Below are 15,557 nucleotides of genomic sequence, written 5' to 3' on the forward strand. Positions count from 1 at the left end.
TTCTCAATAATTCTTTCTCTTTAATATTTTTTATACAAAAAGTTTTATACTATGTGTGTGTGTGTGTGTGTGTGTGTGTGTGTGTGTGTGTGTGTGTGTGTGTGTATATATATATATATATATATATACATACACATAGTTCCGACTACTATATATAGTTTCCCAACTACCAGACTACCAGATGGAAAACAGGTTTGCACAGATATTTTCACATAAGCTATTTTCTTGTTAAATGGACCACAATTACATCTGTTTTATATTGAAGACCAATCAAACCTTTCAACTGAAGACTTTCAGTTGTAAATTTTTAGAATCTGCTACATTATGGACGTGATCTGCTCGGAGAAAATGAATTTTGATGTATTTTTGTCCCGAAATCAAAAAGGGAAACAGAGCCAAGTTCCTCCTCCCTTCCAAAACACTAAGGGAATACAAACAGTTGTAAAAAAGAACACTTTAGTGATTGAAACTTGAGTTGACTCCTAAGTAATTCAGGATTTTCTGACAGCCCAGAACCTTTAAGGCTAAGTTCAGACTGCAAGTTTTTCAAAGCCATCAGATCATGGCGCAGTTCACTCTATACAACTTTCTGACTTGTGATCGGGTCATAAGAGTTTGGGTGGTGATGAGGGAAGGGGGAGGGGTCACACTGTACACGATCTGTCACCCTTCTAATAAAGTTAGAAGAATAAAAAAAGACATTTGCTCCACCTTGGGGGCAGACAACAAAAGGGCAGGTAAATTATTAGAATGTCTCTGTGTCGCCAACTGTTTGAACACAAACAACACATCATGTAATTATATGTGAGATCACCAATTAAATGAAGGAGCTGTCAAAAGAATGCACTGGCACAGGTTCATTTCCTCTGTTCCCAGCAGCTGAAGTGCCGGCTTCATAGACCCGGCAATTTATGCCAAAAACAGCTCAGTGATGCTCCTTAATTAACATGTTGGTTTTAGTGGGTGGGAGAACACTGTCATCTGTTCATCCTTCACTGTCTCTGCGCTCAGCCTGCCAGCGAGACGGGCTGCGAGACCAGGTGAGAAAAAGTGAGAGAGAAAGAAGTGCGTTGGTTTCTTTGGCGTTTGAAGGGAGGGGTGAAGACAGTCAGTCCAGTGAATTGTGCAGTAAGGTGCACAATTCCAAATGCTCAATATTACAACTCGCATCAAACTGTGCAACTAATGCAACACATTACTGGGTTACTCAAGTCACAATCAGCAGTTTGTGGCAGATGGCACATAAGTAAATGTTTTTGTGCATGTAATATATTTAATTGACTCTGAACAGTTATTTAACAGGAAAAGAAAAAAAGAAATAAGTTGACCTGTCATTGGCTTCACTGTGAGTGGGTGGCAATACTGGAACGAAATCTTTCTAAGACATGCAAATGTCACGTTTAAATGAACATGAAACATGACAAAATTACAGAATTCATAAAATCCTTCTCATATACAGTACAGGTCAATGTGCTTTTTTATTTTCATGACCATTTATATTGGTAGATTCTCACTGAAGGCATCAAAACTATGAATGAACACATGTGGAGTTATGTACTTAACAAAAAAAGGTGAAATAACTGAAAACATGTTTTATATTCTAGTTTCTTCAAAATAGCCGCCCTTTGCTCTGATTACTGCTTTGCACACTCTTGGCATTCTCTCGATGAGCTTCAAGAGGTCGTCACCTGAAATGGTTTTCCAACAGTCTTGAAGGAGTTCCCAGAGGTGTTTAGCACTTGTTGGCCCCTTTGCCTTCACTCTGCGGTCCAGCTCACCCCAAACCATCTTGACTGGGTTCAGGTCCGGTGACTGTGGAGGTCAGGTCTCCACTTTTTGTTAAGTACATAACTCCACATGTGTTCATTCATAGTTTTGATGCCTTCAGTGAGAATCGACCAATGTAAATGGTCATGAAAGTAAAGAAAACACATTGAATGAGAAGGTGTTTCCAAACTTTTGGCCTGTACTGTAAGTGATTCTATATCTTGTTCCGGGTTGGCTGGACATCTAGGCTAGACAGCCGTTTTTCAATATGTTATAGATTCTTGACTTGACTGAGACCAGCATTGGCTTATAGAATTATATAGTCTTGATGTCATACATCGATAGCACGAGAAGCTAAACTAGATTCCCTAGTACAGCTAAACTTCAATTTTGCGGAACAATATAACAAAACAATTTGCAACCTTTTTAAGTTTGTGAATGCTAATTTGAGATCAAGTTCAATATTAAACAAAGAAATGTGAAAGATTCAATAATCCATCTTCAATTTAATAAAATGTCATATTTCAGCTTGAAAGTATGCTGATGCCAAAGAGGACTTTTTAGGCATACGTTTATCTGATAACAACATGAGAAAATTTCCAGTTTGTAGTGTAAGTGTGATGTGTGTAATTGCATCTCACACTCAGTGCACGGGATTTGGCAGCTCTGTTTATGAAAATAAAATCATTACCAGTTGAGTTGGTTAACAAACAGAAAAACCTTTGCATTATTCATATTAAAGTGTGACATGTTTACTCAGTGATGAGATTCAGCACTCTTTTGGCTGCCCACTAGTGGAAACCCACATGAACTTGAACATAAAAACCCACACAGCCGGAGCTGGCACCCATGCCATTTAATTATGAGCTATTAAAAATTGGAATAGATACAATACAAATTTTAGAATGGACAGCCAATGGAAAACACAATACGCATAAGTGGCTACTGTCTATCTTCTACTGTTCTCTCTGCCCTCGCTTAGGCCAGTGCTTCGGTAAGGACTTGATAAAGATGCTTCTTTGTGCCTGATAACATTAAATCTTTCATTTTGGAGGTTTGTGTGTCATTGACCAATGTCTCTGTCAAGGGTAAAATTAGTCATTTGGGTATTTAAAAATTGAGCACTTTTTTTTAACATCCCTAATGCACTATGTCAAGTACTGTGCAATGAAATTAAATCGTTGCAACAGACTACAAAAAAATGTCTCTCCACAGGCTTTGCCTGGAAAGTTGCTTTCCATTTCGGGCTAAAAGAAACAACCATCTAATGGTACCATCCATACAATACAAGAAATAAAAAAGGCATGGTTATATGATTATAGTCATAAGCATTGCTTGGCTCCACATAAATAGTCTACACCAGAGTTTCTAATGCTAATGCAATGTCTCATTAAAGTAGCTAATCATTATAATGGTGCTGAATAAAAATCTATTCATTTTCTCTCTTTCAGGCTGGATAATACAGGAAGAACCCTGGTCTGGGCCTCTGCCTGCTTTGACTGTCTTTATAAATAAACTGTCACTTAAAGTAGTGCGCCATTTTAACATGGCCCACTCCCCGCAATGATCTGCCGCTGAGATATATAAATAAATTTGGAAAAAAAATAAAACAAATAAATAAATATACAAAAATAAACAAGTACATGAATCCCCATGAACACAAACAGTGGAGCGCCATTGGAGGGGGCCGCTCGTGGGATTGAGCATCGGCGAAGCGTTTAATTGGATGGGACTGACATTTACAGAGCCGAGTGTCACTGGGTTTGTGTCACCACTCCAGTTGGGGCTGTGTGCCTTCCAAACACATCACACTCCACTAGTTCAAGCGAGGCACCTTTTTCCTTCCAAAACAGGGCAGGGGGGAGGTGGGAAGCCAAAAAAAAAAAAAGCAGAATAAAAGTGCGGAAGAAGAAATACAGAAGCCGAGTCATTTTTTAAAAACAGCGCCGCTGCTACAATTAGCAGCGACTTTTCAACTGCTACAGATAAATATGATCAACATGATTCTTTTTATTGATCTGTGCCACTCGGAGCTCGTCGGTGCTTAAAGCAGCCACCCCACCAGCCCACCCCGATCCACTTCACAGAAATGTCACAAGCGCCATTAACCAAGCGAGATGAATATTCAACGTGTTGCTGCGTCTGCTCTTCAATCACTGTCTAATTATAGGCCTGAAATCAGAGAAGTGATGAGCCGATTAGAGAAAGAGCCCAAACAGAGATGTTCTCGAAAGCCAACTCTATTGCTGAGGGTTGAGGGCTTTTAGACCTTCATCACTGTGTCAGCTCTGCAAGAACGTGCACAGAAATCCGATTTCTTCCCGTCACCACGAACAGCAAGGTTATTCAGCAGCTTTGCAGGCTTTTGGATTACGCCATTCTCGCAGACAAACTGATTTATTGTTGTGCATGGCGGAAACGTGGACACTGGAGAAGTTTTAAATGAAAACAAGAAAGATTTTGTAAGAACTCAATCCAGAAAGGATGTTACTGGAAAGACAAGTCTTTGTAAGGGAACAGAGACTGTTGAATGTACTTCTCCACAATGAAGAGCAACTTCCTTCAAAACAGTCCCAAAATGGTTTAAAAGACATTCTATTTTTTGTTCTTCATACACACCTGAAATCATTTTTTTAAAAATGTAACCCCTGTACATCTGTGCTACTCTGAAACTTAAAGGGTAGAAAAGAGAAGAGCGCTACAAGCTTCTAATAGACAGAGCTTTGTGATACAAGGATGGAGGACCCAGGTGCTTTGTAGCTGAACAATTTACAAAAAAAATATAAAAAAATCTCCAGTTTGCACCACAATCAACGGGCCCTGAGGAAGGTGAAGGTAAGTGAAAAGGGTGTGGAGACAGACACCTCCATCTCTCACTGTTGAAGAGACAAACCACACTGCCCACGTCTTGCATTTCATTTCATGACGCTGCCTTGGAGACCCAGCGGTCCAGTTGGGGGTGACAGATCGTGCACAGTGTGACCCCACCCCCTTCCCTCATCACCACCCAATCTCTTATGACCCGATCACAAGTCAGAAAGTTGTATAGAGTGAACTGTGCCATGATCTGATGGCTTTGAAAAACTTGCAGTCTGAACTTAGCCTTAAAGGTTCTGGGCTGTCAGAAAATCCTGAATTACTGAGGTGTCAACTCAAATTTCAATCTCAAATGTTCTATTTACAAATTTTGCAAATATAATGCTATTTGACAAAACAGACAAAGCTGGATTTGCACTTAGGATAAGGATTATAATAAGTAATAATGAGGATAATAAGGGTAAGGGAGTAACTGTACAGTATAAAAGTATGTTTAAATAAATTGTGGGATGTTGTGGGATGCTTCATTAAAGTATACCTTGTATAGCTTTATATCTGTGCTCTTTGAAACCCCTATTAAGCAGAAGCTGAAGCAGAACTCTATGTTTGTACCTAAAATATACAGGTCAAATGGAAGAATTGTGAATTATGAACAGCACTCTGCCATTTAATGTGGCAGTAAAGCAAAAGAGTGCGTTTGCTTGCCCAGAGATGCAAAACGAACTTCTTATGGTTTTGTCAGGAAAACCACAGATATAACTCATAGTGACAAGGCTCACCACATCTCACACTCCCCTTCTCTCTAACCGTCCCTCTCTCTTTCTCTCGCTCTCTTTTGAATTCCTCTCTCAAGGCCACCTTGAAGGCCAGTAGTGCTTTCCACCCACCAGGCTCTTCCCTACTGATTATTGATGCAACACTTCTAATAAGGTCCATCAAACCAGAGCCTGCTGTCTTCACACACATGCACACAGAGAGAGGGAGAGGAGCCACAGACAGGGGATGAAGATGGATGGGAGGAGTACAACAGTGAGAGGAGGAGGAACACAAGGTCTGCAGGATGTTTGCAGGCAGAGACCAGAGCAGCGTGGCAATGTCCAGCAAAATGCTCCCGGTTCTTCCTTCTGCTGAGGGCACAATGGTGAAGGATCTTGGGATGCTCTGTGCCCCAGAATGAGAAGCAGATTAGGTCAGGATAGGGGGAGGCATGGCATTTAGCTCCCATTTCAGAATTGGGGGAAAACTTCCTCATTCTTTTTATCGCACCTACTGTCATTCTGTGTGGCAGGGCAGCAGTTCATTATAATGATCCCTTGGTGAAACATGTTGGACTACATCCATTTTTTAAATCTTCACCAGTGAAGACTATTCGGCCCAGTGATGACCTCCCTTAGGTTTTAAAAGAAATCTTCCTAAGGAGCCCATCCACCCCATCCTTTTACAGCCATTTACAGCATTGCCATTACCTCACGTCTGACATCCCAGTGCTCCCATTACAGTTCTCCCTCCTTTAGAGGACTTTTCTGAGTCATCTGTAAAGTATCTTGAGACAGTTTTTGATTTGAATAAATAAATGACAAACTGAGGTGTGAACAAAAAAAAACAATATTTGTTGAATTACTTGCCATATAAACCCGCAACGTGATAAGCGAAAATGAAATATATGATTCGGACCTTAAAGATTTTATAATTAGCTTTCATAAACATGCACATGAGCTTATGACATCATGTATTATGTAGCACCTGGTCTTAGCTGAATAAAAAAGTGTTCAAGCTAGTATTGAAATTCTACTCCAGTGTTTTCAGTACTACAGCTAGATAATTATTCAACCACAGAAAGCAATTCTGCCGATTTGCATGTTTTTATTGCCTTGTCAAGGTCATGTATTGATCTTAAATTGTCTGTGTTTACCATTACCATTGTCTATGTAAATGCATACATGCTTACATGTATCGTGCAACCATAATAGGTTTGTTGAATCTGAGCATCTTGGCCTTCAATGGAATTTCATTATTCCCATTATTTATGATACAAACATATTAAATTTCTTGTTTTGTTTATATATATTTGAAATAAAGTTTCATAATAAACCATTAATATTTTTGCACAATAGCTCAGCTAGCTCATTTTATTATGCTCAGCATAATAAGCTGAGCATGACAGCTTAACATTATTATTCATACTGATATCTTGTTTGAGAACAAGTTCTCGCTTCAAATTGCAAATTGTTTTTTACCTCTTTTTATAACCAAAAACATGGGTTTGCTTCATCCTGTCATGACTGTTTGATGCCCACTTTAAGACAAGGTATTTTTGTAATTTTTCAGTACCCTGCCAAGCTTGCATAGTAAGTTAAATTGCCACTCAGCTCTGAACTTTGTAGTCTTAGTTGGTTTTTTGCATCCTTTTCTCCTCTATTTTAACAGAGCTAGAAACAGTTAAGGAGCTATCGTGTCTGAGTGGTCCAGACCACTCTGGTGGATTCCTGGTGTTCTCAATTGCTCTCCTGACAAAAGTATGCTGAACCTGGCTGACCTTACACCGCTCCCAATGCCCCGACAAGTCCATTCTGCTTAGCCCCGCTCAAATGGCATTACGCTGACCAGTCTTGGCTGTTCCCCATGGCCTCCTCCAACTGCTCTGTTTCAATACGAACCACCATGACATCCTGCTTGTCAGCTGCAGAGGGACCTGCATTTAGCTCAGGTCCTGCTCAGGGTGTCAGAGAGAGTTTTTCACCGAGCATTATGAAATGTTAATTTAACCACATGTTAATCTTACCACAAATATATACATACATACCAATTAGCTATGACATTAAAACCATTATCACGTAAAATGAAAAATGGCGATTGCATTAGCAATATGGCTGGTTGCAGACCCCATTACAAGCCAACACTGATCCCTTCGAGCAAGAATGTACACACTGTGGTTAGGATGTACACCACCAGAACAGGAATGCTTGAGAGGGTCAGAGCATGAATGGGAACCACACAATATTAAGCCTGTGGTTTTAATGCTATGGCTGTCTATTACAGGTTTATTATGAAACCCAGTAAATACCCAACTAATCCTTGTTAAGGAAAATTCTGACAGTGCACGGCCAGTTTGTGCCGAAAGCCAGAGAAACCTCGCAGATAAAATGTGCTGATTGCTCCATGCCAGGGCTCACACAGCCGACTATTTTTAAACCACCGAGTGCAGAGGACACGCACAGAGAAAACACTGAACAACTGTGCCTCGGCTGCCTTCACCAGCCACGGCTCCTCTGCGGCGCCTAATCTGCCTCACTGTCAGCGGAAACGTTTCCAAGGATAATCACACTGACAGCAATCAAGGAGCAACTGTCTGAACACACATTTTACCCCCCCTCCTCATTCCCATCCCTTACATCTACTTATTTCTGCCTTGGGGAAAAAAATAATGAGTTTGTGTGTCCCAGCGGACTGAGCTTTAGTCTCAAATCCCGTATTCTGGTACATTGAATGTGGTGACAGGAATCCTTTGTGGTAAAACAGCTTTGGCATTTCCCTGTGTCTACAGTAAGAACCCCAGTGAGTGATCCTGCATAAACACTCATCAGAAGCTAATACCATGACATCCTGGAGCTCAAAGCAGGTTTCTTTATGGCATCACGAGCACCCCACCTACTACTTGGCTGCCAATAGGGGATTTACCTTGTGACCCCTTGCTGAGAGCAATGACAACGTCTTCTAACCCGTCAGGTCTTTTGACTCGTTGACTGTCTCTAAACGACCAATTGGAGCTGTGATGGTAAAGCTACCAGCGCTGAAATCTTACGATGAAAATGTGGGATTAGCGCGGCTCCCTCGCAGGTGTGGGAGTGCAGGGGAGCCCAGCAAAGTTCACTCCGCCTACATTTCTCAGACAGCAAGGCAGGGAGCAGATCTCAGCAAACAGAGATCCAGACCCACAGACTCGGGAGAGCCAGAGCACGGCACAAACACATAAACCGGAGCATTGAAAGATAAATAACAGCAAAAAAAAACTTTGACGATGTAGATTCAAGCAGTCTCTCTTGGAAAATCAAATTAATGATTTTAGTGTAACAACTATGTATAATGTTTTCTTAGGTGTAGAATGAGTGAAGCCCACCATGTTTCTGCCCACCAAGAACTGGCTTTACAGAACATACTACAGCCTAACACACACCATGGGTTCTAATACACACCTTTAAGGGTTAAGGAAGATTTGGATGGATTAGTTGTTATTAGATAGTATCTAAATTTTTTTTTAATAAATAGCCAACTACATTTTTAGATTCTTTGCAATGTCAAAAATATATTTAGACAATGATATTTTTAAAAATTGAATAATTAAGAATATCAACATGAATTTAAGAGTTCCCCCTTTATTCAAGACATTAAAACTTTTGTTACAATATATAGTATTTGACACTAAATATTGGTATTGTGAGATCCCTGAATCTAAGATGACATCACACATCTCTTGAGAAGTAAAATGAATTGAATTCATTGCTTTTAAGTAATTGCTTTTTGTGTATTCCATGCTCAAGGAGTCATTTGATGATGTTCAACATCTACCCAATTTTAAGGAAGGTTCAACTCTTCAAAGGAATTCAGTGGAGTCCGAAATGCATCTTTTCAATTATAATAAATGCACATTGTGATGCACAAGTGTCACCGGTTCCCTGTTTGTGTTGTCCCTAATTAGCCACGCTTTCAGGTAGGGTGACATGGTGGCGCTAAGAACAGCGAGAGCCAAACACTCTTGAGCCATTGGAGCATGCACATGAGCCTAAGGGAGAAAATCCACAGCCACTTGCAGGACAGCGGATACACACGGCGTATGTGGAAGGGTGGTAGTAGCCTAGTGGGTAACACACTCACCTATGAACCAGAAGACCCGGGTTCGAATCCCACTTACTACCATTGTATCCCTAAGCAAGACACTTAACCCTGAGTGGCTCCAGGGGGGGACTGTCCCTGTAACTACTGATTGTAAGTAGCTCTGGATAAGGGCGTCTGGTAAATGCTGTAAATGGAAATGGAAGGGGATCCAGGCCGTCACCAACTACAGGACCACAACCTCTCCCTGTGACAGTGACTCCTTCCTACCGGATATTCTGAATTACTTTTATACACTTTTTGTCACTGAGAACAATGGGACTGTGAGGAAATCCAACCTCTTCTTAGTGATCAGGTGCTGTATCTTACCATGGCGGCCTTGAGGAAAACTCAAGATCACTGCCGTTGTTCCAACGTGTCTCAAGGCCACCACCATCGTGCACTGTAATCTAAGAAGGTTGCCGGTTCAAATCCCAAACCACCGTCCCCACACACTGCTCCCCGGGCTCCTGTCATGGCTGCCCACCGCACACCAAGGGTGATGCTTAAAAGCAGAGGACACATTTTGTTGTATCACCGTGTGCTGTACTGCTGCGTATCGCAATGACAGTCACTTCACTTTCACTTCAAAAAAGGTACCAAAGCATTCTGGCCCTCACTGACAGATTGCGCAACTGCCTCATCCCACAGGCCATCAGACAACCAAACACTCAGGGATTTTCCACTGTGGACTGACAATCACACTTGACCTCATATGTTCAGAACACGGCTCTATTACATTTCTATTACAGCAGCATTTGCACATTGTTGCTCTGCACCTTTATTACGTACTACACTGTTTCGTAGCACTGTCTGTCTTACTTGTCCTCTTCATGTTTTGTTAGATGGTCCCTTGTTACTCCTGCACTGCTTGTCTTGCGCTGCCTGTGTCCCATGTTTTTGCACTTTAAGTAACCCGGTTTGTTGATGTTGCACATGTGCACTTTATGTCAGTCTGTAGCTTTGTTTGAATGTGAAGCCAGGCTCTGGCGAAACGTTGCTTCGTTTCACTATGTGTTGTCTGACATGTATGTAGCTGAACTGACAGTAAAGTTCAACTTGAACTTGAACGGTGTTTGGTGTAATTAGGAAACAGCCTGTAAGTAGTGCCCTTCCATCACTCACCTGTTGGTCTTTGACTCTACCGTTTGTTTCGTTGGTTTCTGTTTTGAGTGTTTCCGGCCATCATCCGGCCACACTTTGACGATGTTGTGCGTCTGTGCCTCCTTCTTCCACTGTGGCAATACACACATCAGCTAGTTTATGGGATTAAAAAAATGAGTGCCTGTTGCATTGAGCTGAGCAGAACTGTTGTTTTAGTTCAGATGACTGGGGAAAAAAACATTATTTGCATGTTGAAAATGACCTTTAACTAGGCAAGTAGATTAATTCATTTTTTGCACTTTATCTTAAGATCACTACAAATATATAAAACCTTAATACTTTTACTAATTGCTTTATGTATATGCATTTTTCTCGAAGATAATATTTGTATCTCTGCATCTTTCCAGCGGTGTTTTTCATTTGGGGATGAGAGGATTTAAAAAAAAAAAAAAAAAAAAGTTAAATCCAAAACTTGCCCTCCTGCCAGTTAATGTTCTCAGTGTGTCAGCCTCTCCCACCGAGGCGGCCCAGAGGAGAAAAGCAGGTTTCTCACATTTAATTAAAAACTCACACATCCAGGTCAATCAAACTGAGCTCTTGGAGGTGTGCTAATGTACAGCCAAGTCTCTGGGGTCTCAGTGAGACGTCTCTCCGGTTTTCACTCTTCTTTTTTAACCACTCTGTCTCTCTCTTTTGTCTTTTTCCATGTTGGCGTCCTCACTTCTTCCTCGCTCATTCCCCCCCCCCCCCCCCCCCCCCTCTTAGCTCCCTTGTTTCCCCCATTGTTTACCAGAGGGCGCATAACATTGACGCGCACATCTTTTCCTGCACCCCATCGATCCTGTTATTGAAACAAGCCTCATTTGCAGTCTCCTTCCTTTTTTCTTCTGTCTTTTTTCTACAACTTTTTTTTTTTTTTTTTTCTGACAGCAGAGAGGCAGCAGCCAAAGCCAGCTTCCCATAATACCCCACTGCACTTGTGTTTTTTTGTCCCTATAGAACTTGGTCTCTCCCCTCTGTTCAGATCAGAGTGCATGTGAATCTAGATGCACAGTATGATTATTTGAGTCTATTAGGGTGCAATTTCCGTTTGAGCTGTTTATTTTTACATTTTTCAGATCTGGTATATCTGTATTCATCGAGTACACCATGTGGCAAACTGAAGCCAAAGGAGTGTGCAAAAACGTGTTTATCCGGGCTGTCTATTAAACAATGTGAAATATAATTTCTTTGTGTAACATGACTGTTTTGTCTTTTACAAAGTTACAATTCAGTAAGGCCTGGATTTTGAGTTTAGCCAAACATCAGTGTCCTTCAACATTTCCTACAATCCATCAGAGCAGCAATGTGGCCAGTCAGACCTGTACATTTATTCAAGTTAACGTTTATTATACTACACATTTCTATTATTCAACATTTACAGGACCATCTGCAATTTCCTGTACACTTTGTACAGAGCTTCCAAATCTAGGGTGCGGTGGTGGCCTAGCGGTTAAGGAAGCGGCCCCGTAATCATAAGCTTGCCGGATCGAATCCCGAAGCGTCAGGGTGCCACTGAGGTGCCACTAAGCAAAGTACCATCCCCACACACTGCTCCCCGGGCGCCTGTCATGTCTGCCCACTGCTCACTAAGGGTGATGCTCATGGTGTCACTGTGTGCTGTGCTGCAGTGTATCACAATGACAATCACTTCACTTCAGTTTTAATTCAAAAGTATGTATTCAGAAAACACCAAAAATCTCATTTAGAAATTATTCTTCCCCAGTAGTTAGTATATATTTTTGTTATTTTTTCCTATTCAGGTGAGTTTGGCTCTCCAGTTCTTTTTTTTTTTTTTTTTTGTGGTTTATTTATTTACTGACAGCCAGAAAGAATCTCAGATGTCTGAATCTTTTGACTCAGTATCAGCAAGTGTCAGCAAGGCAGAAGAAAATGTTGAGGAAAAGGTAAGGGTTTTCTCTTTGTTTCCTGGTCCACAGCATTGTGAATTCCCTTTAGGGAGTGGAGACTGATCAAATCAGCGAGCCAGCACACTCAGTGTACCGTCCTTAGGTCCACTGCCAAATGGAGTGGGCAGCTTCCGGCATGATGAAAGGGCTTTTGTTCCTGCGTCTCTGATTCCTCAGCTGAGCTGCCATACCCCCCAGACCCTGTGTTCCAGCAGCGGCCAGGATTCCCTTATCCCCCCATTCACGCTGTGATCCTGAAAATGCCAATTCAGCCAGAAAGGAGGAAGGAAGAGGAGACAAGGATAAAATCGGGGGGCAAGAAAGACAGAGGACCATGGAGAAAAAGTGAAGCAACGAGAGAGGTGGCCATGCATCTTTCTTCCCTGGAGATCAATTGTTCAGGCTTCTCCATAGCCAACCTTTATTTTACCTTGAGCCTCAGCACTTGGGACTCTGTGCCACTAAGACCCTGTGTGTGGGGGTCTCCATGTGTGGATGTTTGGTAATAAGCATCTCTCAGACAGGTTTTTTGAAACAGATAACAAGCAGGTCAGCGCTCCTCCCTATCTGTCTGGCAGCACTTTTAGAAACAGCTTATCAGTTTGACATTTGGGCTACGTACTCCAAGTGAAGATTCACTCATGAGAATGTGATGTGCTGGTAGGAGAGCTGGTAAAGGGTGAGACAAATACAGAATTAGGTTCACAACGTGATTCTTTATCATAGATGCAGTATGGGGCCAGTTTCACATAATTAGTTCAGTCACTAATTGGTTTTAGTTTTTTAGTTACCTTTCAATATGTTTTATGTCTTCATGCCTGCCCTAAAGCCAATGTCACAGGATGGGTTCTAGACACCACAATCCAGATCTGAATTCAGTGGTTATGGATAGTGAGTGGGTGAGTATGCACAGGGACTCACAAATACAAAAACTGTGTGTGTGTGTGTGTGTGTGTGTGTGTGTGTGTGGTTGAGTTTGACAGAAAAAATGGGGGTGAATGTGTAAAGGGGGTTAAATAAGTGAGATGCGGATACGGACACCCATGAAAGCACTGTGAAAAGATAAGAAATTGTCAAGATCAGATGAGATACTCTCTTGTTAAATGTCAACTGTCTGAAGAGGTCCTCTGAAATGTCTAGGGGAAAATGAAGACGTCTTTGCATGACAGCAGTGACTTTTTTGATCCCCTTTTTCTTACAAAAGATTCTTTTATATATGTGATCTTTATCAGTTTGTTGTTAAAGTACTCCTGCATTGTCTAAGTGTCCAATTTTTTATGGAAAGCCACTTTAAGATTTAATCTATGTTTTTCCCATCACCAACAGGCCATTTTCAATATCATGTCACAATTGCAATAATTTTGAAACAATGTGTTCATAACAGCTAGCATACCAAGAAATTATGATACTGACTGACAGGCCACCTGATGACCAAGTAATTATTAATGATGGGTGTATAAAGTGACTATAAATAGTGTACACGCTAATGTTAAAACCTTTTTTTCCAAAATGTAATATAACCTATATCTGCCACGCCCAGATGCCGGTGGCCGTACACAGCAGGCAATCCTGTGCCTGATTAGCAGGTCCTGATGGCTCGAAGCTGATTCCTATGGAGCAGGAGCCATCGGGACCTGTTAAGAACCGGGAGGATCCATGAGTTGTGACTGCAGCATTGATGTAGATGCTCACACCCTTACCTCCATTCATTTATTTGTTAAGTGGCAGCAAATGACAGACTGAAAGAATATGAGACATTCACAAGGGGGTGGCTGATGATTTTAATTGAAGTGTGAAGTATGTGTTCTTTTGCTACACAAAATCTTATGCTGAGTTAACACTTCAATCAATCTGAGGATGCATTTACAACATTAAACCACTTTATTATCCAGAAACTAACATTGTATTAATGCAATACCTTCAGTGCCAATCAAAAGTTTGGAGACTGGGTATGCTATGAAGACTGTGACAGAGGCTATTTTGAGGCTTTTTTTTAATCAGATGGTTCAAAGTCTCCTCTTTACTTTCGTAACTGCGCGCTATTGCCATCATCACAACTTCATTAGATGACCGTTAACATGTGTGAAAGAACAACAGCGACAAATGCTCCACACTGAACATCCTACTTAACATGGATGAAAAAGGCCAAGAGTGTGGAATGCTGTCATCACAGCAAAAGTTTTTTGCTTTAAAGAGTCTAGAATATGAAATAACCTCATGTGTGTAGCTTCATAGTTTTAAGTCATCAGTTTTATAATATATTGTGCAAATAGTCTGGGATCTCCAGCATGTTTAGCCATAAACATATCCAGCTGGGTGTAATTTATGCCCAATTGAAAATATAATTTATAAAAATATAGAGCAATGCAGTTCATATTGCACACTGTGCACACTAGAAAAACTAGATTTACTCAAGTTTGTACAGTTCATTGTAAAGTGAAGTGAAGTGATTGTCACATGTGATACACAGCAGCACAGCACACAGTGAAATTTGTCCTCTGCATTTAACCCATCACCCTGAGTGAGCAGTGGGCAGCCATGACAGGCGCCCGGGGAGCAGAGCGTGGGGACGATGCTTTGCTCGGTGGCACCTCAGTGGCACCTCGGCGGATCGGGATTCGACCTTCTGATTACAGGGCCGCTTCCTTAACTGCTAGGCCACCACTGCCCCAAAGATGTACTGCGTTGGCCGGGAATCGAACCCGGGTCAGCTGCTTGGAAGGCAGCTATGCTTACCACTATATCACCAATGCACTTGTGTGTTATGCTGGTCAGAGTGCCCAAACATCCATTGAATATAAATGCATTAATAAATTGTTACTAAATAATAAGTCGTCTACGGAGCTGAAGCCTGTAGTTTTTAACGGGTTAAAAGTTTGTTGCCCGGCTGGCAGACACCTCAGCTGAAGTGTGTGAAGTCCATGCAGTCTTGATTAACCCATCTCCAGTGCTGCTGTGTTCATCTCTCCCCCCTCCATCTAACCTTCTATCTGTCTCCTCGCTACTCCGCATCTTTTTTCATCGACCTCATCCCTCGTCCTCCTGCGCTCC

At 41.5% G+C, this 15,557-nt stretch overlaps 1 non-coding gene across 1 annotated transcript; it reads right to left on the reverse strand.

The window, feature by feature from the left end:
* Positions 1 to 15,187: 15,187 nt before the first annotated feature.
* On the reverse strand, positions 15,188 to 15,259 carry trnag-ucc (transfer RNA glycine (anticodon UCC)). The gene has a single exon. It is a non-coding gene; the product is annotated as a tRNA-Gly (tRNA).
* Positions 15,260 to 15,557: the final 298 nt, after the last annotated feature.

The sequence above is a fragment of the Denticeps clupeoides genome, chromosome 7, assembly GCF_900700375.1.
Source record: "Denticeps clupeoides chromosome 7, fDenClu1.1, whole genome shotgun sequence".
Taxonomy (NCBI): Eukaryota; Metazoa; Chordata; class Actinopteri; order Clupeiformes; family Denticipitidae; genus Denticeps; species Denticeps clupeoides.